Source organism: Aquarana catesbeiana, linkage group LG06 (genome assembly GCF_042186555.1).
Source record: "Aquarana catesbeiana isolate 2022-GZ linkage group LG06, ASM4218655v1, whole genome shotgun sequence".
NCBI classification, from domain to species: Eukaryota; Metazoa; Chordata; class Amphibia; order Anura; family Ranidae; genus Aquarana; species Aquarana catesbeiana.
Genome location: NC_133329.1, coordinates 340,418,224 through 340,443,566, shown reverse-complemented (window position 1 = coordinate 340,443,566; position 25,343 = coordinate 340,418,224). Strand labels below are relative to the sequence as shown.

The following is a 25,343-nucleotide window of genomic DNA, read 5'->3' as shown; positions in this document are numbered from 1 at the left end:
CATGTTTCCCGTGTTTAGAACAGTCTGACAGCAAAATGACATTTCGAAGGAAAAATTCCTTTTAAAACTACCTGCGGCTATTGCATTGCCGACAATACACATAGAAGTTCATTGATAAAAACGGCATGGGAATTCAACACAGGGAAACCCCGAACCAAAATTAAAAAAAAAAAAAGACGTGGGAGTCCCCCTAAATGCCATACCAGGCCCTTCAGGTCTGGTATGGATTTTAAGGGGAACCCCGCGCCAAAAAAAAAAAAAAAAAAGGCGTGGGGTCCCCCCAAAAATCCATACCAGACCCTTATCCGAGCACGCAACCTGGCAGGCCGCAGGAAAAGAGGGGGGGACAAGAGTGCGCCCCCCCTTCTGAACCGTACCAGGCCACATGCCCTCAACATTGGGAGGGTGCTTTGAGGTAGCCCCCCAAAACACCTTGTCCCCATGTTGATGAGGACAAGGGCCTCATCCCCACGTTGATGAGGACAAGGGCCTCATCCCCACAACCCTGGCCGGTGGTTGTGGGGGTCTGCGGGCTGGGGGCTTATCGGAATCTGGAAGCCCCCTTTAACAAGGGAACCCCCAGATCCCACCCCCCCCATGTGAAATGGTAAGGGGGTACTTACCCCTACCATTTCACTAAAAAACTGTCAAAATGTTAAAAATGACAAGAGACAGTTTTTGACAATTCCTTGATTTAAATACTTCTTCTTTCTTCTATCTTCCTTCATCTTCTTCTGGTTCTTCTGGCTCTTCTGGTTCTTCCACCGGTGTTCTCGTCCAGCATCTCCTCCGCGGCGTCTTCTATCTTCTTCTCCTTGGGCCGCTCCGCACCCATGGCATGGGGGGAGGCTCCCGCTCTTCTCTTCATCTTCTTCTTCATCCTCTTCTCTTCTTCCTTCTTCATTTTCTTCTCCGGGCCGCTCCGCACCCATGCTGGCATGGAGGGAGGCTCCCGCTGTGTGACGGCGTCTCCTCGTCTGACGGTTCTTAAATAACGGGGGGCGGGGCCACCAGGTGACCCCGCCCCCTCTGACGCACGGGACATGACGGGACTTCCCTGTTGCATTCCCTGTGACGTCACAGGGAAGTCCCGTCAAGTCACCGTGCGTCAGAGGGGGCGGGGTCACCGGGTGGCCCCGCCCCGTTTTTTAAGGACCGTCAGACGAGGAGACGCCGTCACACAGCGGGAGCCTCCCTCCATGCCAGCATGGGTGCGGAGCGGCCCAGAGAAGAAAATGAAGAAGAAAATAAGGAAGAAGAGAAGAGGATGAAGATGAAGAGAAGAGCGGGAGCCTCCCCCCATGCCATGGGTGCGGAGCGGCCCGAGGAGAAGGAGATAGAAGACGCCGCGGAGGAGATGCTGGACGAGAACGCCGGAGGAAGAACCAGAAGAAGAAGAAGATGAAGGAAGATAGAAGAAAGAAGAAGTATTTAAATAAAGGAATTGTCAAAAACTGTCTCTTGTCATTTTTAACATTTTTGACAGTTTTTTAGTGAAATGGTAGGGGTAAGTACCCCCTTACCATTTCACACAGGGGGGGGCCGGGATCTGGGGGTCCCCTTGTTAAAGGGGGCTTCCAGATTCCGATAAGCCCCCAGCCCGCAGACCCCCATAACCACCGGCCAGGGTTGTGGGGATGAGGCCCTTGTCCTCATCAACATGGGGACAAGGTGTTTTGGGGGGCTACCCCAAAGCACCCTCCCAATGTTGAGGGCATGTGGCCTGGTACGGTTCAGGAGGGGGGGGGGCCGCACTCTTGTCCCCCCCTCTTTTCCTGCGACCTGCCAGGTTGCGTGCTCGGATAAGGGTCTGGTATGGATTTTGTGGGGGACACCACGCCATTTTTTTTTTTTGTTTGTTTGTTTTTGGCGCGGGATTCCCCTTAAAATCTATACCAGACCTGAAGGATCTGGTATGGAATTTAGGGGGAACCCCACGCCTTTTTTTTTTTAAATTTTGGCCGGGGTTCCCCTTAATATCCATACCAGACCTGAAGGGCCTGGTATGGAATTTAGGGGGACTTCCACGTCATTTTTTTTTTTTTTTACATTTTGGTTCGGGGTTTCCCTGTGTTGAATTCCCATGCCGTTTTTATCAATTAACTTCTATGTGTATTGTCGGCAATGCAATAGCCGCGGGTTGTTTTAAATGAAATTTTTCCTTCGAAATGTCATTTTGCTGTCAGACTGTTCTAAACACGGGAAACATGCGCCCCTTTACAGGCATACTATAGACAACCCCCAGGTACGAAATGTAAAGGGATATTACACTTTTATTGTTTGACTTTCAGCATTATTAAAATCACTGCTCCTGAAAAAACGGCCATTTTTAAAACTTTTTTTTGCATTGATCCATGTACCCTGGGGCAGGACCCGGGTCCCCAAACACTTTTTATGACAATAACTTGCATATAAGCCTTTAAAATTAGCACTTTTGATTATTCATGTTCGTGTCCCATAGACTTTAACGGTGTTCGCATGTTCGAGCGAACTTTTTTCCTGTTCGCATGTTCTGGTGCGAACCGAACAGGGGGGTGTTCGGCTCATCCCTAATGGCCAGCATTAATATTGCCTGTCCCATCACCTATGCCTCTGATCTTTGCCCTCTTGAAGAGCTAAACAGAATGAAGAAATGTCCTCCCATTTGTACAAACTCATCTACCTGGGTCGTAACTGCCCCAAAAAATTCCACAAGATATGGAATTCCTGGGTTAAGGCTGGTGACCTCATGCTTTGATGGACTTCCATAAGCTTCTGTCTCACCCTCTCCTCCTTTATTTCCCGTATTTTTCTTCTCCCTTTCATTCCCCCCTACTACACTTATTTCCCACTTTACAATATGTCTTCCTATCCGGTGGGTTGTGCTTCCTTGCTCACTAGAACATAGAATATTATTTAGAACTATTCTTGGGTATACCCTTACGGATTACTGGAGGGCTTGTTACCAGTTAGTGTAATAGTTCATTGTATGAAATAACGTGACAGATTGCTACATCACTGGTGTAACCTTGTTGGTTACTCTCACCTGTATTTGTGATCAGCTGTGATGTTAATGTCAACCTGCAAGGAATGTGTCCTTCAATGTATTGTCCTTCCCGCTTGTGCCAGTACGTTTGTCTTACTGTTTCGTTATACCACAAATACTCAAACTTTACCGTTGGAAAAAAAACAAAAAAATACACCACACTGAATGAAGAAACATTACCATCCAACACACTTCCAGGTGTGCCGGAAATCTGGTCCCCCACTGCACACTGTGCCTTAACCTGTCAGACATTACTACGTCATACTTGGGGGACAAAGCATGCTGCATTTTATTTAGTAATTATCGAACAAACAGGTAGCAAGGTCAGGTGAGCACTAACCACTTTCTTTACAACAAGCATTTTTAAAATTTTTAATCTAAGAATAGTATTGCTTTGAGAATCTTGTGATAAAATAAAGCCGAGCCAGGCAAGCAGCTAAATACACAGCTGAAGAACTGTATAGGATGTATGAGAATGTGTCATCTTTCAAACTCTCTTTAATTCTATGCAGCTGATCCTGTAATCCAGACCCCCCCCCTCCAGACAGCACAGCCAGATCCTTTGCAACAGCACAGCAGCACAGTTTGTTTAACCACTTGTCTACCAGGGTAATAATTTTTAAGTTTTTGCACATGTTATTAAAGTCCGTTTTATTTTATTTTATTTTTTGCTGAAAATTACTTTAAACCTGCCAACAATTAAAGCAGAGACCCTGCAGAAAAAAATGGCAGTAGCTAAAAAAATTGTTATTTTTTATTATATTTGCGCAGCCATTTATCAAACATGCACTGAAAAAAAAAAACCACTAAAATTTATTTTAGTGTAGGCAAACAACGTTACACCCAATTTTATGGTAAAAATCTAAATGATGGGGTTGCATCAAGTAAATAGATACCAAACATGTCAAGCATTAAAGTGTTACTAAACCCACAACAGTAAAAGCAGTCTGTATATGCAGTAAAGCACGCTTGATAAACTCACGGTGGAACTTAAAGCGGAGGTCCACCCTAAAAATTTAAATAAATTAAAAAAAAAAAAAAAAACATAGAAAAAAAAAAAAAAAAATTCTACTTAACAGAAACCCCTATTGCTAGGCAGTCTTCCTAATCTGCCTCTTCCTAGTCCGCGGAGCTCTTCCGTCACTTCCTCCTCTTCGGCGAGCTCCCCCGTTGTCTTCTGGGACTTGTGTGTGTCCCAGAAGACAACAGGGCCATTCACAAAAGCGCCACGCGACTCGCGCATGCACAGTAGGAAATGGACAGTGAAGCCGCAAGGCTCCACTGCGGGTTTCCCTTAGTTGCAATGGCGGCACCGGCACCCGATCCCATGGACGGGGGGCCAACATCGCAGGCTCGCTGGACAGGTAAGTGCCCTTATTAAAAGTCAGCAGCTACAGTGTTTGTAGTTGCTAACTAAAAAAAAAAAAAAAAAAAAAAAAAAAAAGGAAGGACTGGAACACCGCTTTAAAGGAGTAGTAAACCCTCAGGGTTTTTCACACCTAATGTATTCTATGCATTAAGGTGAAAAACCTGTGCTGCGGCTCCCTCCTAGAGCCCCCCCTTTTTCTTACCTGAACTCAATCACTCCAGCGTCGAGGACGAGCAGAGCAGCTCCAGCCGCTGTCTTGGGTCTTCATTGGATCGATTGATAGCAGAAGAAGCCATTGGATCCCGCAGCTGTCAATTAAATCCAGTGACACGAGAGGACGAGGAGGCCAAGTCCTGCTGTCTGTGTCAATAGATACAGCAGCAGCACTTGGGAGCGCACCCGCAGGAGTGCCCCCGTGAAATGCGGCTCTCTGTGGGGGTACTCGATGAGGAGCAGCCAGTAGCACCACGGGGGGGGGGGGGGGTTGGGTTAGGGGGGGATCCCAAAAAAGGAGGATCGGGGCCGCTCTGTGCAAAACCCTTGCACGGAGCAGGTAAAGTATAGGCAATGGTTGTTTTTTGTTTTTTTAAACGACCCTTTAAAATCACTTTAAGTGCATTGTGCAAAAAGGCTGTTTGATCCTGTCTTCTCTGATCCTTACTTCCACAGTCCCAAATACATATCCTGATAGTACAGAGCCTCGGGCACTCTGCACATGCCAAGTTTGGTGTGCATTGCTAGAGAGTTTTAAGGTTATTTTTTGGGGGGGGAGTGCATGTAATTAGCACAGTGCCAAACAGCACTGCCCAGACAGAGTCAGGGGTCGTGCAGCTTTGTAGGACAGTCAGAGGAGAATGGAAACTCCTCCTACAAGCTATAACCACTGCTCGGCTGGGCACTGATGGAAGTCACAAGACTGCTGATGAGAAAAGGTATTTAGCAGTTTATATTTACTAAAATTATTACATTTCCATGTTCTGTTTATTGTGGGAGATCAGATATAGCGAATGCAGGGTCCTGGGATTAGGAAAAATGTAAAATTGTGCACACCTTTGAAAATCAAACAACTATAAACTATGGCACCCAATTCTGGGCCGATCACCGACACCTCTGTCACATTAGGACAGACAGCTGTGTTTGTGCAGCCACTGCATCCTAATAGACTTCAATGGTCTGCCTGCACACAGCACCTGGAGTCTAGGGATGCTGGAGGAAAAAAATATTCATTTCACTTTGTATGAGTCCCAGTGCCTGTGTGAACGAAGTCTATTTTCAAAGCAAGCATTAAACTACATTACCTGGTGATCCTTGAGAGTCCTGATCACCCTGTTCTATCTGACCACGCTAGGCATGGAAGCAGATCTGTCCTAGTGTGGTCAGTTCCTGCCTTCTGCCTGGGAGCTGCATGTAGTCCCGTAGTTGGACTGCTGCTATCACAAGACCGGAAAAAAAAAGGAAATTACATTCTGTTTTCATTAAAAAGGTTTGCTTTAAATTTGTATTATAAATGTTCTGTTAAGAAAAGAAAATAGTTAGTATTATACATTGTTCAAACAGGGTTCACATATCCTTTTAAAATTTACACACACACTGAAGTTCAACCAAACTTGCAGTCACCAGAGGATATAATATAGATTTTACACACACACACACACACACACACACACACTATAGCATTGGCAGCAAGCATGCTTTACAGCTGCCCAATCACTTTTACAGTGCTAAGAAGTGTCCCCCCCAGCCACTGTTCCTGGGCTCTCCCTTTCCTTTGCAAGCAGTCTGGTTGGCTGCGCAGAGAGATGGAGGCACAAACATTCCCAGATCTCCTCTGCAACAAATGAAGCCGGAAGTGACAAGGATTTCATTACTTCTGGTTTCAGTGCTGCATTTCCCTGGCCAGTACAGCCAGGGAGGTATCTGATCAAACTGATGTGCTTGATTAGATGCAGGGCTGGTGCAAGGATTTTTGACACCCTAGACAAAACCTAATTTTGATGCTCCCAATTGGCTCCACCCCCTTTGCCCTGCCCACGTGACAGAAGGCACCACTATACAGGAAGCATTGGCTCTGCTTCCTCTAGCGCTGGCTCCAGTGCTGCGCTGTGCCTCTAATTACACTACCGGTCGGATGGAGCAGCTACCTGAGTTAGTTACATGCTGCAGCCTACAGACATGGAGGGAAATCAGCGGTCGGGCACCCCTAGGCAGCAGTGCACCCTAGGCGGTTGCCTAGTGTGCCTAGTGGTAGCACCGGCCCTGATTAGATGTTCTGAAATGCAGGGAAGACTTCAGGGTTCTAATAGTCCCCTAATCTCTCCATAAAGAGGACCAGTCACTGCCCATGCTGTCACAATAGGCTTGTTTACCCCTTGTGACAGCAATAAAGTTAAATAAAAAAAAAAAAAAATTGTAAAAAATGTAAAATAAATAAAAACAATTATAAAAAAAAGTTAAGAGCACTCCCGTCCCCCGTATGCTCACACACAAATGCAAATGTGCATGCAGATCAGCCAGTGATCACACCACTCATGGAAAGTTTTGCTACCAAACAAGCATCTTCCGAGCTCATGTTTAACATAATTAAGCCTGTAAAGGCTCTTAAAAGCATTGCCTGTGGACAATTTAGGTAGGGCAGTTTGTCGCAATTTCACAGGTGTGTGAAATTCTAAATCTTGATATGTTTGGTATCTATTTACTGGCCAACATCATCTTTTACTGTATATTTTACCAAAAATTGGGTATTATATTGTGTTTGTGTGCAAAAAAAAAAAAAAAAAAAAAAAAAAAAGTGTTAAATATTTATCTTAAATTAATTTAAGGAATAGGCAAAACTTTTTTTTTTTTTTTTATTTGGATAGCGTAAGGGGGGGGGGGGGGGGGGGTAGAACCCCCGTCAGTTTATTTATGCCATCTGTGTTGTGGAGATTTCCTTTCACTTTCTGTCCTATAGCCAAAACAAGAAGTGAGAGGAAATCCTCCACAGTGAGAGAAGCCATCCCAGTGTGTCACCGGTGTCACCAGAATTAGTGTGCCCACTGAAAGATAGCAGCAGCTCTGGTGTCAACCTAAAATGTATAATTTTTTTTTTTACTTTCACTGATTATGGTAAAGCAGGTCAAATAGAGAGGGTGAATCTCCCTATTGGGGACACAGCAATAAAAACCGACAGCTGTTCTAATCCATCTCCAAAAGAAAAACATTTTTGCCTTTAGATACACTTTTGGGGTTATTTACTAAAGGAAAATCCACTTTGCACTGCAAGTGCACTTGAAATTAAAGTTGCTGTAGATCCGAGGGGGACATGCAAGGAAAATAAAAAAACTGCTTTTTAGCTTGCACATGATTGGATGATAAAATCAACAGAGCTTCCACTCATTTCAGATCTGCCCCATAGATAAAGTGCTAGTTCACACCAGACGCAGTTCCATTCAGTTCCTTGCGCTTTTTTTCTGCACTAAAAATGCATGCACAGTTTTTCCATGTATTCCAATGGCCAGGCCCAGACTGGCCATAGGGCAGACCGGGCATTTGCCCGGTGGGCCGCTGGGCTGCATGTCTGGGACGTGCAAAGTCGGCCGCGGGTTCTGACATGCAGGACCGGTGTTCTAACACCGGCCACTCTATGTTCCACCAGTGGCGTACTAAGTGGGGGGCGGCCGCCAGTGAGAGCCGCCTTGTGAACTGTTGTTGTGCTGTGTAGTGGGGGGTGGGTGCGTGCAAGCTTCGGAGCTTGCACGCACCCATCATCAACCGCCGCCCCCCCCCGGGCTGCTCAGTCTAAAATGCCCGGGCCTATTTTTTGTCCCTGCCAATGGCTCTACTTCACACCATGCAGTCAGTTTCCGGTCAGTTTCTGGTCAGTTTCCGGTGCAGAAACTGACTGCATGGTGTGAACTAGAGCCATTGCAATACATGGAAAACACTATGCATGCATTTTGTGCAGAAAAAGAGCGCAAGGAACTGAACGGAACTGCGTCTGGTGTGAACTAGCACTTAGAACGACTGCACTTTCAAGTGCACTTGCAGTGCAAAGTGGACTTGCCTTTCGTAAATAACCCCCTTTGTACTTTTCCTGAAAATTTGTGTTTGATAAAACGGATGTGCAAATATCCAGTGACATCAAACATTTTTAACAGTCACCATTTTATTCTCTGCTTTCAGAAAATATATCATGTTTGGAGGCTTCAAGTCATTTTCTAGCAAAAAAAAAAAAAAAAATCCTGATTTTAACATGTATGCAAGAAATGTCAGAATTACCCCAGTAGGCAAGAGGTTACCAAGCGTTTGTGTTGCGTTTTTTTTGGCGTTAATCCCCCCCCCCCCCCGAGTTGCATTTACATATGTACAGGTGCATTACGGTGCAAAAAGTTTTGATTTTTTTTAACACAGAAACGCAATGCAATGGTGTACACTAGGCAAATTGAAATACATTAATTGTTCTTCCATATGCGTTTGTACTGCATTTAAAATTGCATTAATATTAGGACACTTACCTGTCCACAAATCCAGCGGTGTCTTCACCCAAGCCGATTTTTCAATCAGCTCTTGGGTGATGCTGCTGCCATTTCTTGTAACGGAACCAGCAATGAGGCCTTGTGGCTTCACAGCCAGTTCCCTACTGTGCATACGCAAAGCGTGCTGTGCTTTGTGAATGGCCTGGAGGTGGGTGAAGGAATAGGGAGCCGAACTCCCGGATGACTGTCGCAGTGAATCACCCCGAAGTGGAAGTGAGTACATGTCAAAACCAGGTACCCGTTCCCCCCCCTCCCCCTGGGGTGCGGAGAGGAGGCAAATAAGCAGAGCTCCCCTTTTGGGTGGAGCTCCGCTTTACGACTTGTTTTATATTCGTGGAGTTCACCTCTAATGACACCTAATGTACAGCTACAATATATACATAGAATATAATATACAGATACAATGTATACATATAATATACAGATACAATATATACATAGAATATAATGTAGAGTTACAATGTATAGAAAGAAGAACACGCACAGCAGTGTCTGAGTAGAGGGGAAAGTTCCGAACACCCGAACCCCATTGAAGTCTATGGGACCCGAATTTGAAAAATCAAAAGTCCTCATTTTAAAAGCTTATATGCAAGTTATTGGCCATAAAAAGGGTATGGGGGCCCGGGTACTGCCCTGGGGGATCTTTTAAAACCGATCAGGGCCTCTTCCCGACAAAACCCTGGACAGTGGTTGTGGGGGTCTGCGAACAGGTGGGCTGATTAGAATCTGAAAGTCCCCTTTAACTCCCTATATGAATGAGTATGGGGTATTTCACCCATTCACGAAAAAAAGTGTCATAAATAAAACAGGCAGTTTTTGACAATTTCTTTATTAAAAAAATTAAAAAAAAAAAAAAAACAATGTCCCCCCATGTAGATCCATCGTCAATCACATCGTCTGTCGGACCTGAAAAAAAAAAAAAACAAAAAACAAAAACACTCAGTCCGTGACGAAGGCTAACCGCCAAATGCCTGCTCTGCCATTTCACGTCACAAGGTCCCACCCCCTTGTGACATCACCGACCCAGTGTGCACCAGTCAGTGACACGAGGGGGCAGTGTCACCAGGTGGCCCCACCCCTTACCCATTTAAGAATTGTCAAATAGCAGAGTAGGCATTTGGCGGTTAGCCTTCATCGCAGGTTCAGCATTTTTTTTTCTTTATTCGGATCCAGCAGGCGTTGTGATTGACGATGGATCTACATTGGGGACATTGTTTTTTTTTTTAAAGGAATTGACAAAAACTGCCTTTTGTCTTTTTTTTTTTTTACACTTTTTTTTTCAGTGAATGAGTATGGGGTACATTGTACCCCTACCCATTCACATAGGGAGGGGGCTGGGATCTGGGGGCCCCCTTGTTAAAGCTTTGCCCAATCAGGGCTTAGAATGCACTGTGCAGCGCGCAAACATCCCACCGAGCGCCCCGCAAATTTGGATGTTTGCCGGACAGGCGATGTTCAGACCAAACTTTTGCTCGGCTTTAACTGTTGGCCCAACTCTACCTATGATTGGAGGGGACCCCCTACAGCGTCTGTGGGCAGAGGGGACCCCCTACAGGGCCAGGGAGTAGAGGGGACCCCCTACAGGGCCGGGGAGTAGTGGGGACCCCCTACAGGGCCGGGGAGTAGTGGGGACCCCCTACAGGGCCGGGGAGTAGTGGGGACCCCCTACAGGGCCGGGGAGTAGTGGGGACCACCTCCAGGGTCAGTGAGTAGTGGGGACCCCCTCCAGGGTCAGTGAGTAGTGGGGACCCCCTCCAGGGTCAGTGAGTAGTGGGGACCCCCTCCAGGGTCAGTGAGTAGTGGGGACCCCCTCCAGGGTCAGTGAGTAGTGGGGACCCCCTCCAGGGTCAGTGAGTAGTGGGGACCCCCTCCAGGGTCAGTGAGTAGAGGGGACCCCCTGCAGGGTCAGTGAGTAGAGGGGACCCCCTCCAGGGTCAGTGAGTAGAGGGGACCGACTGCAGGGTCAGTGAGTAGTGGGGACCCCCTCCAGGGTCAGTGAGTAGAGGGGACCCCCTCCAGGGTCAGTGAGTAGAGGGGACCCCCTCCAGGGTCAGTGAGTAGAGGGGACCGACTGCAGGGTCAGTGAGTAGAGGGGACCCCCTCCAGGGTCAGTGAGTAGAGGGGACCCCCTCCAGGGTCAGTGAGTAGAGGGGACCCCCTCCAGGGTCAGTGAGTAGAGGGGACCCCCTCCAGGGTCAGTGAGTAGAGGGGACCGACTGCAGGGTCAGTGAGTAGAGGGGACCCCCTCCAGGGTCAGTGAGTAGAGGGGACCCCCTCCAGGGTCAGTGAGTAGAGGGGACCCCCTCCAGGGTCAGTGAGTAGAGGGGACCCCCTCCAGGGTCAGTGAGTAGAGGGGACCCCCTCCAGGGTCAGTGAGTAGTGGGGACCCCCTCCAGGGTCAGTGAGTAGAGGGGACCCCTGCAGGGTGTATGTGGAGAAGAAGGGGCCCTCAGGCGGTCTATATAAAGTTGTGCGCCCCCCGGTCATGTCAGGCACAGTACTCACTGTGTGTAGTGTCTGGGCCCCGCCCCTCAGCCTCGCTCTCGCCGCCCAGCTCAGGCTTCCATGCACTGCACGCTGCTCCGGCTGCTTGTGTTGCCCGGGTGCCGCACCTGACCGCGGGTGTGCGGAGAGGAGCCGTCCGGGGTGCCGGGGAGAGGCGCGGGTGGGAATGGAAGGTAGCCGGGGCTCCGTTCAGTGGTGCTCTCCGGGAAGATGTGACATGGTCCCCCGCACTTCAACTCTTCTCCTCCGCTCAGCTCTGGGAGGACCTGACTCCCCGGTCATGTGACCTTTATTCTGACGGCAGGAGAGGAGCACGCCGACATACACTGAGCTCATCAGTGACTGGCATGGAAGCCCCATCGTACAGGTGTACGGGGGGAGGAGGAGGGGCGGCCAGGGAGCACGTGTGCCGGGTATGCTGTATACCGGGGGCTCAGGTGTGACCCCCACATAGGGGGAATACCAACGGTCTGATGTCAGTGGTCGGTTGTCACTACCAGGATTGTATAATGTCCAGTCTGTACCCCGGACCTCTCACCCCACATAATGGACGGTTCATCAATTCTCTATGAAATGGGGGGGGGGGGGCAGAGAGCCAGGTGGATGTAGGGGGTGGGGCAGAGCCAGGTGGATGTAGGAGAGGGGGGGGGCAGAGCCAGGTGGATGGAGGAGAGAGGGGGGGACAGAGCCAGGTGGATGGAGGAGAGAGGGGGGGACAGAGCCAGATGGGTGGAGGAGAGAGGGGGGCAGAGCCAGGTGGATGTAGGAGAGGGGGGGGGGGGCAGAGCCAGGTGGATGGAGGAGAAAGGGGGGACAGAGCCAGGTGGATGGAGGAGAGAAGGGGGACAGAGCCAGGTGGATGGAGGAGAGGGGGGGGGCAGAGCCAGGTGGATGGAGGAGAGGGGGGGGACAGAGCCAGGTGGATGTAGGAGAGGGGGGGGGGCAGAGCCAGGTGGATGGAGGAGAGAGGGGGGGACAGAGCCAGGTGGATGGAGGAGAGAGGGGGGGACAGAGCCAGGTGGATGGAGGAGAGAGGGGGGGACAGAGCCAGATGGGTGGAGGAGAGAGGGGGGCAGAGCCAGGTGGATGAGGGGGGGGGGACAGAGCCAGGTGGATGGAAGAGAAAGGGGGGACAGAGCCAGGTGGATGGAGGAGAGAGGGGGGACAGAGCCAGGTGGATGGAGGAGAGAAGGGGGACAGAGCCAGGTGGATGGAGGAGAGGGGGGGGGCAGAGCCAGGTGGATGGAGGAGAGGGGGGGGACAGAGCCAGGTGGATGTAGGAGAGGGGGGGGGGCAGAGCCAGGTGGATGGAGGAGAGAGGGGGGGGACAGAGCCAGGTGGATGGAGGAGAGAGGGGGGGACAGAGCCAGGTGGATGGAGGAGAGAGGGGGGGACAGAGCCAGGTGGATGGAGGAGAGAGGGGGGGACAGAGCCAGATGGGTGGAGGAGAGAGGGGGGCAGAGCCAGGTGGATGAGGGGGGGGACAGAGCCAGGTGGATGGAAGAGAAAGGGGGGACAGAGCCAGGTGGATGGAGGAGAGAGGGGGGACAGAGCCAGGTGGATGGAGGAGAGAAGGGGGACAGAGCCAGGTGGATGGAGGAGAGGGGGGGGGGCAGAGCCAGGTGGATGTAGGAGAGGGGGGGGCAGAGCCAGGTGGATGGAGGAGAGAGGGGGGGACAGAGCCAGGTGGATGGAGGAGAGAGGGGGGGACAGAGCCAGATGGGTGGAGGAGAGAGGGGGGCAGAGCCAGGTGGATGTAGGAGAGGGGGGGGGGGCAGAGCCAGGTGGATGGAGGAGAAAGGGGGGACAGAGCCAGGTGGATGGAGGAGAGAAGGGGGACAGAGCCAGGTGGATGGAGGAGAGGGGGGGGGGGCAGAGCCAGGTGGATGGAGGAGAGGGGGGGGACAGAGCCAGGTGGATGTAGGAGAGGGGGGGGCAGAGCCAGGTGGATGGAGGAGAGAGGGGGGGACAGAGCCAGGTGGATGGAGGAGAGAGGGGGGGACAGAGCCAGATGGGTGGAGGAGAGAGGGGGGGCAGAGCCAGGTGGATGAGGGGGGGGGGACAGAGCCAGGTGGATGAAAGAGAAAGGGGGGACAGAGCCAGGTGGATGGAGGAGAGAGGGGGGACAGAGCCAGGTGGATGGAGGAGAGAAGGGGGACAGAGCCAGGTGGATGGAGGAGAGGGGGGGGGGGCAGAGCCAGGTGGATGGAGGAGAGGGGGCGGACAGAGCCAGGTGGATGTAGGAGAGGGGGGGGGGGCAGAGCCAGGTGATGGAGGAGAGAGGGGGGGACAGAGCCAGGTGGATGGAGGAGAGAGGGGGGGGACAGAGCCAGGTGGATGGAGGAGAGAGGGGGGGGACAGAGCCAGGTGGATGGAGGAGAGAGGGGGGGACAGAGCCAGATGGGTGGAGGAGAGAGGGGGGGCAGAGCCAGGTGGATGAGGGGGGGGACAGAGCCAGGTGGATGGAAGAGAAGGGGGGACAGAGCCAGGTGGATGGAGGAGAGAGGGGGGACAGAGCCAGGTGGATGGAGGAGAGAAGGGGGACAGAGCCAGGTGGATGGAGGAGAGAGGGGGGGCAGAGCCAGGTGGATGGAGGAGAGGGGGGGGACAGAGCCAGGTGGATGGAGGAGAGGGGGGGACAGAGCCAGGTGGATGGAGGAGAGGGGGGGACAGAGCCAGGTGGATGGAGGAGAGAAGGGGGACAGAGCCAGGTGGATGGAGGAGAGGGGGGGACAGAGCCAGGTGGATGGAGGAGAGGGGGGGACAGAGCCAGGTGGATGGAGGAGAGGGGGGGACAGAGCCAGGTGGATGGAGGAGAGGGGGGGACAGAGCCAGGTGGATGGAGGAGAGGGGGGGACAGAGCCAGGTGGATGGAGGAGAGAGGGGGGGGGCAGATCCAGGGGGAGGGGGGGCAGAGCCAGGTGGATGGAGGAGAGGGGGGGGACAGAGCCAGGTGGATGGAGGAGAGAGGGGGGGACAGAGCCAGATGGATGGGGGAGAGGGGGAAGAGCCAGGTGGAGGGGGGGCAGAGCCTGGGGGAGGGGGGGGGGGCAGAGCCAGGTGGATGGAGGAGAGAGGGGGGACAGAGCCAGGTGGATGTAGAGGGGGACAGAGCCAGGTGGATGGAGGAGAGAGGGGGGACAGAGCCAGGTGGATGGAGGAGAGAAGGGGGACAGAGCCAGGTGGATTGAGGAGAGGGGGGGGGACAGAGCCAGGTGGATGGAGGAGAGGGGGGGACAGAGCCAGGTGGATGGAGGAGAGGGGGGGACAGAGCCAGGTGGATGGAGGAGAGGGGGGGACAGAGCCAGGTGGATGGAGGAGAGGGGGGGGACAGAGCCAGGTGGATGGAGGAGAGGGGGGGGACAGAGCCAGGTGGATGGAGGAGAGAGGGGGGGACAGAGCCAGATGGGGGAGGGGGGGCAGAGACAGGTGGATGGAGGAGAGGGGGGGACAGAGCCAGGTGGATGGAGGAGAGAGGGGGGGACAGAGCCAGATGGATGGGGGAGGGGGGACAGAGCCAGATGGATGGGGGAGGGGGGGACAGAGCCAGATGGATGGGGGAGGGGGGGGCAGAGCCAGGTGGATGGGGGAGGGGGGGCAGAGGTGGGTGGAGGAGAGAGGGGGGACAGAGCCAGGTGGATGTAGAGGGGGACAGAGCCAGGTGGATGGAGGAGAGAGGGGGGACAGAGCCAGGTGGATGGAGGAGAGAGGGGGGGACAGAGCCAGGTGGATGTAGAGGGGGGGAACAGAGCCAGGTGGATGGAGGAGAGAGGGGGGACAGAGCCAGGTGGATGGAGGAGAGGGGGGGACAGAGCCAGGTGGATGGAGGAGAGAGGGGGGGGCAGATCCAGGGGGAGGGGGGGCAGAGCCAGGTGGATGGAGGAGAGGGGGGGACAGAGCCAGGTGGATGGAGGAGAGAGGGGGGGACAGAGCCAGATGGATGGGGGAGAGGGGGAAGAGCCAGGTGGAGGGGGGGCAGAGCCTGGGGGAGGGGGGGGCAGAGCCAGGTGGATGGAGGAGAGAGGGGGGACAGAGCCAGGTGGATGTAGAGGGGGACAGAGCCAGGTGGATGGAGGAGAGAGGGGGGACAGAGCCAGGTGGATGGAGGAGAGAAGGGGGACAGAGCCAGGTGGATTGAGGAGAGGGGGGGGGACAGAGCCAGGTGGATGGAGGAGAGGGGGGGGACAGAGCCAGGTGGATGGAGGAGAGGGGGGGACAGAGCCAGGTGGATGGAGGAGAGGGGGGGACAGAGCCAGGTGGATGGAGGAGAGGGGGGGGACAGAGCCAGGTGGATGGAGGAGAGGGGGGGGACAGAGCCAGGTGGATGGAGGAGAGAGGGGGGGACAGAGCCAGATGGGGGAGGGGGGGCAGAGACAGGTGGATGGAGGAGAGGGGGGGGACAGAGCCAGGTGGATGGAGGAGAGAGGGGGGGACAGAGCCAGATGGATGGGGGAGGGGGGACAGAGCCAGATGGATGGGGGAGGGGGGGGCAGAGCCAGGTGGATGGGGGAGGGGGGGCAGAGGTGGGTGGAGGAGAGAGGGGGGACAGAGCCAGGTGGATGTAGAGGGGGACAGAGCCAGGTGGATGGAGGAGAGAGGGGGGGCAGAGCCAGGTGGATGGAGGAGAGAGGGGGGGACAGAGCCAGGTGGATGTAGAGGGGGGGAACAGAGCCAGGTGGATGGAGGAGAGAGGGGGGACAGAGCCACGTGGATGGAGGAGAGAGGGGGGACAGAGCCAGGTGGATGGAGGAGAGAGGGGGACAGAGCCAGGTGGATGGAGGAGAGGGGGGGACAGAGCCAGGTGGATGGAGGGGGGGACAGAGCCAGGTGAATGGAGGAGAGGGGGGGACAGAGCCAGATGGGGGAGGGGGGGGCAGATCCAGGGGGAGGGGGGGCAGAGCCAGGTGGATGGAGGAGAGGGGGGGACAGAGCCAGGTGGATGGAGGAGAGAGGGGGGGACAGAGCCAGATGGATGGGGGAGGGGGGACAGAGCCAGATGGATGGGGGAGGGGGGGGCAGAGCCAGGTGGATGGGGGAGGGGGGGCAGAGGTGGGTGGAGGAGAGAGGGGGGACAGAGCCAGGTGGATGGAGGAGAGAGGGGGGACAGAGCCAGGTGGATGGAGGAGAGAGGGGGGGACAGAGCCAGGTGGATGTAGAGGGGGGGAACAGAGCCAGGTGGATGGAGGAGAGAGGGGGGACAGAGCCACGTGGATGGAGGAGAGAGGGGGGACAGAGCCAGGTGGATGGAGGAGAGAGGGGGGGACAGAGCCAGGTGGATGGAGGAGAGAGGGGGGGACAGAGCCAGATGGGTGGAGGAGAGAGGGGACAGAGCCAGGTGGATGGAGGAGAGAGGGGGGACAGAGCCAGGTGGATGGAGGAGAGAAGGGGGACAGAGCCAGGTGGATGGAGGAGAGGGGGGGCAGAGCCAGGTGGATGGAGGAGAGGGGGGGGACAGAGCCAGGTGGATGGAGGAGAGGGGGGGACAGAGCCAGGTGGATGGAGGAGAGAAGGGGGACAGAGCCAGGTGGATGGAGGAGAGGGGGGGGACAGAGCCAGGTGGATGGAGGAGAGGGGGGGACAGAGCCAGGTGGATGGAGGAGAGGGGGGGACAGAGCCAGGTGGATGGAGGAGAGGGGGGACAGAGCCAGGTGGATGGAGGAGAGGGGGGGGGACAGAGCCAGGTGGATGGAGGAGAGAGGGGGGGACAGAGCCGGATGGGGGAGGGGGGGCAGAGCCAGGGGGAGGGGGCAGAGCCAGGTGGGTGGAGGAGAGGGGGGACAGAGCCAGGTGGATGTAGAGGGGGACAGAGCCAGGTGGATGGAGGGGGGGACAGAGCCAGGTGGATGGAGGAGAGAGGGGGGACAGAGCCAGGTGGATGGAGGAGAGAGGGGGGGACAGAGCCAGGTGGATGGAGGAGAGAGGGGGGACAGAGCCAGGTGGATGGAGGAGAGACCGGGGGACAGAGCCAGGTGGATGTAGAGGGGGGGACAGAGCCAGGTGGATGGAGGAGAGAGGGGGGACAGAGCCACGTGGATGGAGGAGAGAGGGGGGACAGAGCCAGGTGGATGGAGGAGAGAGGGGGGGACAGAGCCAGGTGGATGGAGGAGAGAGGGGGGGACAGAGCCAGATGGGTGGAGGAGAGAGGGGGGCAGAGCCAGGTGGATGAGGGGGGGGACAGAGCCAGGTGGATGGAGGAGAGAGGGGGGACAGAGCCAGGTGGATGGAGGAGAGAGGGGGGACAGAGCCAGGTGGATGGAGGAGAGAAGGGGGACAGAGCCAGGTGGATGGAGGAGAGGGGGGGGACAGAGCCAGGTGGATGGAGGGGGGGGGGACAGAGCCAGGTGGATGGAGGAGAGAGGGGGGACAGAGCCAGGTGGATGGAGGAGAGAGGGGGACAGAGCCAGGTGGATGGAGGAGAGAAGGGGGACAGAGCCAGGTGGATGGAGGAGAGGGGGGGACAGAGCCAGGTGGATGGAGGAGAGAGGGGGGGACAGAGCCAGGTGGATGGAGGAGAGGGGGGGACAGAGCCAGGTGGATGGAGGAGAGAGGGGGGACAGAGCCAGATGGGTGGAGGAGAGAGGGAGGCAGAGCCTGGGGGAGGGGGGGGGGGCAGAGCCAGGTGGGTGGAGGAGAGAGGGGGGACAGAGCCAGGTGGATGTAGAGGGGGACAGAGCCAGGTGGATGGAGAGGGGGGGGACAGGGCCAGGTGGATGGAGGAGAGAGGGGGGACAGAGCCAGGTGGATGGAGGAGAGAGCGGGGGGCAGAGCCAGGTGGATGTAGAGGGGGGGACAGAGCCAGGTGGGTGGAGGAGAGAGGGGGGCAGAGCCAGGGGGAGGGGGGGGGCAGAGCCAGGTGGGTGGAGGAGAGAGGGGGGACAGAGCCAGGTGGATATAGGGGGGGACAGAGCCAGGTGGATGGAGGGGGGGACAGAGCCAGGTGGATGGAGGGGGGGGACAGAGCCAGGTGGATGGAGGAGAGAGGGGGGACAGAGCCAGGTGGATGGAGGAGAGAGGGGGGGACAGAGCCAGGTGGATGTAGAGGGGGGGACAGAGCCAGGTGGGTGGAGGAGAGAGGGGGGGACAGAGCCAGGTGGATGTAGAGGGGGGACAGAGACAGGTGGGTGGAGGAGAGAGGGGGGACAGAGCCAGGTGGATGTAGAGGGGGACAGAGCCAGGTGGATGGAGGAGAGAGGGGGGACAGAGCCAGGTGGATGGAGGAGAGGGGGGGGACAGAGCCAGGTGGATGGAGGAGAGAGAGGGGGACAGAGCCAGGTGGATGGAGGAGAGGGGGGGACAGAGCCAGGTGGATGGAGGAGAGAGGGGGGGACAGCCAGATGGGTGGAGGAGAGAGGGGGGCAGAGCCAGGTGGATGGGGGAGAGGGGGGGACAGAGCCAGGTGGATGGAGGAGAGAGGGGGGACAGAGCCAGGTGGATGGAGGAGAGAGGGGGGACAGAGCCAGGTGGATGGAGGAGAGGGGGGGATAGAGCCAGGTGGATGGAGGAGAGAGGGGGGACAGAGCCAGGTGGATGGAGGGGAGACAGCTAGGTTGATGTAGAAGGGGACAGAGCCAGGTGGATGTAGGGAGGGGCAGAGCCAGGTGGATGTGGGGGGGGGCAGAGCCAGGTGGATGGAGGAGAGAGGGGGGGGCAGCCAGGTGGATGGAGGAGAGAGGGGGGACAGAGCCAGGTGGATGTAGAGGGGGACAGAGCCAGGTGGATGGAGGGGGGGGGGACAGAGCCAGGTGGATGGAGGACAGAGGGGGGGACAGAGCCAGGTGGATGGAGGACAGAGGGTGGGACAGAGCCAGGTGGATGGAGAGAGGGGGGACAGAGCCAGGTGGATGGAGAGAAGGGGGACAGAGCCAGGTGGGTGGAGGAGAGAGGGGGGACAGAGCCAGGTGGATGGAGGGGAGACAGCCAGGTGGATGGGAGGGGGACAGAGCCAGGTGGATGGGGGGGACAGGGCCAGGTGGATGTAGGGGGGGCAGAGCCAGGTGGATGGAGGAGAGAGGGGGGACAGCCAGGTGGATGGAGGAGAGAGGGGGGACAGAGCCAGTTGGGTGGAGGGGGGTGGGGACAGAGCCAGGTGGATGGAGGGGAGACAGCCAGGTGGATGTAGGGGGGAACAGAGCCAGGTGGATGGAGGAGAGAGGGGGGACAGAGCCAGGTGGGTGGAGGAGAGAGGGGGACAGCCAGGTGGATGGAGGAGGGGGGGGACAGAGCCAGGTGGACGGAGGAGAGAGAGGGACAGAGCCAGGTAGATGGAGGGGGGGGGGACAGAGCCAAGTGGATGGAGGGGGGGGGGGTGACAGAGCCAGGTGTATGTAGGGGGGGACAGAGCCAGGTATATGTAGGGGGGGACAGAGCCAGGTATATGTAGGGGGGACAGAGCCAGGTGGATGTAGAGGGGGGATAGAGCCAGGTGGATGTAGAGGGGGGACAGAGCCAGGTGGCTGTAGGGGGGGGGGAGACAGCCAGGTGGATGGAGGAGAGAGAGGGGGGCAGGGCTAGTTGGATGGAGGTGAGAGGGGGGGGCAGAGCCAGGGAGATGGAGGAGGGGGTGCAGAGCCAGGTTGAGAGAGGGGGGACAGATTTTATCCAATGTTTCACATCCTTCTACCTCTCTGTGGGTCAATTACAGGAGAAAAGGGAAAAGGACTATGAGAACCCTGAATACTGTTACCATGGATGTAGACTCTTTAACATTCCTATAGACTAAATAATATACACTGGTTTGGGCTATTTTCACCAAGGAAATGTAGCAGAATACAGTTTGGCCTAAACTTATTAAGAAAAATTATATATTTGCTAAATTTTATAACAGAAGCTAAGAAAAATGCTGTTTTTTTTTAATTTTTCTGTCTGCTTTCAATTATTTAGCAAAAAATAAAAAAACCCAGTGGTGATTAATTGCTTGCCGCCTGCCCATCGTCAAACGACGGAGGAGCGGTGCGGCTCTCATTTTGGGTGGACGTCATATGACGGTGCCCCAGAATGGACGGACCTGCGTGCCCATCCTAGGACACGGCGTGACCCCGATCTCTGTAAAGAGCAGATGACGCGGCTCTTTAACCATGTGATCGGCTGTGTCCAATCAAAGCCGGTCACATTTAAATGCGGAAGTGCCATTAATCATCTCTCCTCGCCTCACACTGACAGAGTTTGTGGCGAGGAATGCCCATCAGCTGTAGCTCCTCGCAGGGGAGACCAGGGCAGGTAATCAGGGCAATGATTAGCAGTGCTCATTAGTGTCATCAATCAGTGCCCATAAGTGATGCCAGTCAGTGCAGCCTTTCAGTGCCTATAAGCGCCTCCCCTCAGTGCGGCATATTAGTGCTTCCTCATCAGTGCCCATAAGTGTCGCCTCATCAATGAAGGAGAAAAATTGCTTATTTATAAAATTTACTGACAGAAACTAAGAAAACTTTTTTTTTTTTTCAAAATGTTAAGTCTTTTTTTTTAGCAAAAAATTAAAAACCCAGCAGTGATTAAATACCACCAAAAGAAAGCTCTATTTTTGTGAAGAAAATTATTAAAAATTCATATGGGTACAGTGTTGCATGACCGCGCAATTGTTATTATTATTATTATACACGATTTATATAGTGCCAACAGTTTATGCAGCGCTTTACAATGTAGAGGGGGTACAGCACAATTACAGTACAGTTCAATACAGAAGGGACAGGATGGCCCTGCTCGTAGAGCTACATTCTAAAGGGAGGGGGTTGTGGTACAAAAGAGAATGATTTGATGGGGGTGGCTTGGGGATAGTTAGGTGGGTGTGGGATAGGCTTCCCTGAATAAATGAGTTTTCAGGGATCTCCTAAAGGTGGACAGGTTAGGGGCTGATCGGACATACCTGGGCAGGGAGTTACAGAGGATTGGAGAGGCTCTGGAGAAGTTCTGAAGGTGAGCATGGGAGGAGGTAACAAGGGAGCTAGAGAGCAGAAGGTCCTGGGAGGAGCGGAGGGGACGATTTGGGTGATATCTGTAGATGAGGTTGGTGATGTAGCTGAGGGCGATGTTGTGGATGGCCTTGTATGTTGTGGTTAGCATTTTGAATTTTATATGGTGGGGTAGGGAAAGCCAGTGAAGGGATTGGCAGAGAGGGACAGCAGTCACGGATTGATTAGTGAGGTGTATTAGTCTAGCAGCAGCATTCATAATAGACTGAAAGAGGGATAGCCTGCGTAAGGGTAGCCCATTAAGGAGAGAGTTGCAGTAGTCAAGGCGGGAAATAATCAAGGCGTGAATAAGTTGCTTTGTGGTGTCATTAGTCAGGAAGGGTCAAGATCTGGAGATGTTGCGGAGGTTAAGGCGGTAGGATTTAGCCAGTGATTGGATGTGGGGGCTGAAGGAGAGGTCAGAGTCAAGGATTACACCCAGGACCCTGGCATGTGTGAAGGGACCAATGGTTGTGCTGTTGATCCTAATGGGGGGGGGGATCAGGAAGGAGGAAATACAACAAGCTCAGTTTTAGAAAGATTGAGTTTGAGAAAGTGGTGTGACATCCATACCGATATGTCATTTAGTAAGTTTGAGATCTGTAAGGGGATTGAGGGGTGAGTTGAGGAGTAGAGAGATAGATCTGGGTGTCATCGGCGTAGAGGTGGTATTGGAAGCCATGTGAGGTTATCAAATTGCCCAGGGAAGAGGTATAGAGCAAGAATAGGAGGGGCCTAAGGACGGAGTTCCTCTTTCTGTACCCCAACAGGAAGAGGAGTGGAGGAGATGGAATTGTAAGTGACACTGAAAGTGCACTGAGATAGGAGGAGAACCAGGATAAAGCAGAATGACGAAGGCCAAGCGAGTGTAGTTTGCTGAGGAGGAGCAGGTGGTCAACTGTGTAGAAGGCAACAGAGAGGTCTAAAGCCTCGTACACACGATCAGACTTTCCGATGGGACAGGCTGTTGGCGGTAAATCCGACCATGTGTATGCTCCATCGGACAATTGTCGGATTTTCCGCGGACAAATGTTGGCTAGCAGGTTTTAAAATTTTCCGTGAACAAATGTGTGTTGTCGGATTTTCCGAGCGTGTGTACACAAGTCCGTCGGACAAAAGTCCAAAGTACAAACAAGCATGCTCTGAAGCAAGGACGAGCCACAAGCGGTCAGTCTTGTAAACTAGCGTTCGTAATGGAGAATTAACATTCGTGACGGACGTGGCAAATTATGAAATCTCGCAATGCAGCGCGCAATTTTCTTCTTCTTTAATGGGATAATAATGAAGCTGCTTTGCTGATGATACTGATGGAGTTATTGCAAACAAATTTTCAAAGGCTTTTTTTCTAGTGATATCAAGAATAATATTATTATTGTTTTTTTTTTTTTATTTGGGCAAGTTAGCACAACACCATTATCCTGTAGTTTTTAAGATCAAAGATACAACTATGTTGGTGTCCCTTGTCAATTTTACATTGTATTTTTTAAAATGTAACTGCCTACTCCCAAACTGTCATTTGAAGTAAAACACATAGCCAAGTATTATTCTCCCCATTATTTTTTTTATTGTGCATTAAAAAAAGAAAACAAATAAAATTAGACATGCTATCTGCCAATAGAACTTAACCAAAAAGTGCATTCTATGCATCCAAAAATATAGAAAATATACCAAATCAAATCATTATTCAACCAAAAAAATAATGTCAAAGCAATAACAGGCCAATAATAAATAACACGTTATCTCCTCTGATTCCGCAACATGTCTGGTTGATGAACGGCCGTTCAGAAACGAACTGAAATGCGCGAAATGAAAAGCGCAAATCAACACTCACCAAACTTCTACTAACACAAAATTAGCAGAAGAAGCCCAAAGAGTGGCTCTAAAGAGCTGAAAAACCACGTAGTACGTCACTACGTTCGTAATTGTTGGCCAACAGTTGCGTGGCTGTGTGTATGCAAGACAAGTTTGGGCCAACGCCCTTCGGACAAAATACCGCGGTTTTGTTGGCCAACAATCCAATCGTGTGTATGAGGCTTAAGAGTATGAGTATGGAGTAATGGCCATTGGTTTTAGCAGTTAGTAGGTCATTGGTGAGTTTTAGTAGGGCAGTTTCAGTGGAATGTTGTGGACAGAAGCCGGACTGTAGGGGTCGAGAAGGTTGTTGTCCATGAGGTAGCGACTCATTCAGTCATGTACAAGGCGTTCGATGAGCTTGAAGGCAAATGGGATTATTCAAAGTGTGACAGTGCTGAAAGCTGAAAAATGGCCGGGGCAAGAAGGGGATGAAAGTGCCCGATATTGAAGTAGTTACCCCCAATGTTTCACATCCAAACTTCTACCTCTTTGTGGGCCAATTACAGGAGAATAGGGAAAAGGAATGTTGGAACCCTGAATACTGTTTCCATGGATGCAAAAAAAAAAAAAAAAATGGTTCAGATTCAAACAAAAAGCTATTTTTTTAATATTCCATCAAAAGATGGAAAACTGGAGCAACTTGATTACATACTAATGACTTTTTTTTAACCTTCCTGGTGATATTCCTAAAACAGCATGAAATGATTGTGTGCTGTGAAGTAAGGGAGTATCCCAGTGTGGGAAAAGTCACTTGTAAAGAGATTTCTAATTGCCCCACCATTGCTGGGACTTGTGAGAACATGAACTGTCACTGACATCTATCCTGAGGTCATATCCAATCTTAAAGTGATACTAAACACACAGGGGTTGATTTACTAAAGGCCAATAGACTGTGCACCTTGGAAAGTGCAATTGCACTCTGCAAGTGCAGCTGCTCCAGAGCTTAGTAAATGAGGTAAAGCTTCACTTTGCAAAGAATACCCAATCACATGCAAGGAAAATAAAAAAAACAGCATTTTTGCTTGCACATGATTGGTTGATGAAAGTCAGCAGAGCTTCTGCTCATTTACTAAGCTCTGGAGCAACTGCTCTTGCAGTGCACAGTCTTTTTGCCTTTAGTAAATCAACCCCACAGTGTTTACTTTACATTGTCCCTTCTATTTCTGTGGGTAGATGATGGCACTGTAATTTTAATTAAACAACAAACATCTAAGTATCCTTTTTATAATGGATATATAGCTGTTACATGACCCAGCTCTTTCCCAGCCTGTCTGCAGGGAACATAGGCAGGATGAGCTTCCAGTCCTCTGCTGCTGGTTACATGTTCGAATTTTTTAAAAAAAAACTTCCTTTGAAATACAGAGTAAAAATAAATAATATCAATAAACTGTTTTAAATGGTAAATAAATATATGAAATCAAATCTTTATTGTTTTTTGGCAATAACATGTTGTGGGCGGATTTCTGCCAGTCACAAGCTGTGTCACGCCCCTCTAGGCTGTGCCTTAGAATAAGAGGGAGGTGAAGCCTCCATTAATCTGCATGTAATATCCCGCCACCATTGTGTTTAGCTGGTTAGTGGGCATGGAGGAGGAGGGAGTGGGCTGTCAATTACCACTGTGTATACACCCTCATGTGTGACTATAGTCACATAGGCTGCTCAGATGTGATAGGGAGGAATTGCTCAGCATAGAATTCCACTGAAAAATTAGCATGTGCAGAGTTGCCACCAGAGCTGCAAAATCCCTAGCTGAATCAGGAACATGAATCGAAGGGCGAGATAGAGAGCAGCAGGATTAACCAGGTATTTAACAGAAAACGAATCTCCGCAAATGAGTGAGTATGAACAGCATGTAATACACAATTTATTCATAGTTTTTTATGATTTGGTTTTAGTGACACTTTAAAGTGATACTAAAGTCTCGTTTTGTTTTAGTTAAAAATAACAAACGTGTTTTATGTACCTGCTTTGTGCAGGAGTTTTGCACAGAGCAGCCCAGATCCTCCTCTTCTCGGGTCCCTCTTCGATGCTTCTGGCCCCTCCCTCCTATTGAGTGCTCCCACAGCAAGCAGTCACAGCTCCCTGTGTCCATTCAGACACAAAGCCGCGGCCTGGCCCCGCCTTGTTTATCT

General features: G+C 52.8%; 1 protein-coding gene across 4 annotated transcripts in view; it reads right to left on the bottom strand.

Annotated features, from left to right (window-relative positions):
- Positions 1–25,343, bottom strand: part of TLK1 (tousled like kinase 1) — a 507,456-nt gene that overhangs the window by 432,471 nt on the left and 49,642 nt on the right. For 3 of the 4 annotated variants that reach the window (XM_073633919.1, XM_073633921.1, XM_073633923.1), the window contains exon 1: positions 11,414–11,725. The exons of the other annotated variant lie outside the window; for it this stretch is intronic. The gene's annotated coding sequence lies outside the window, so the exon portion shown is untranslated. Of the gene's footprint in view, positions 1–11,413; positions 11,726–25,343 lie in introns of those variants that run through there. 4 annotated transcript variants of the gene reach the window in all.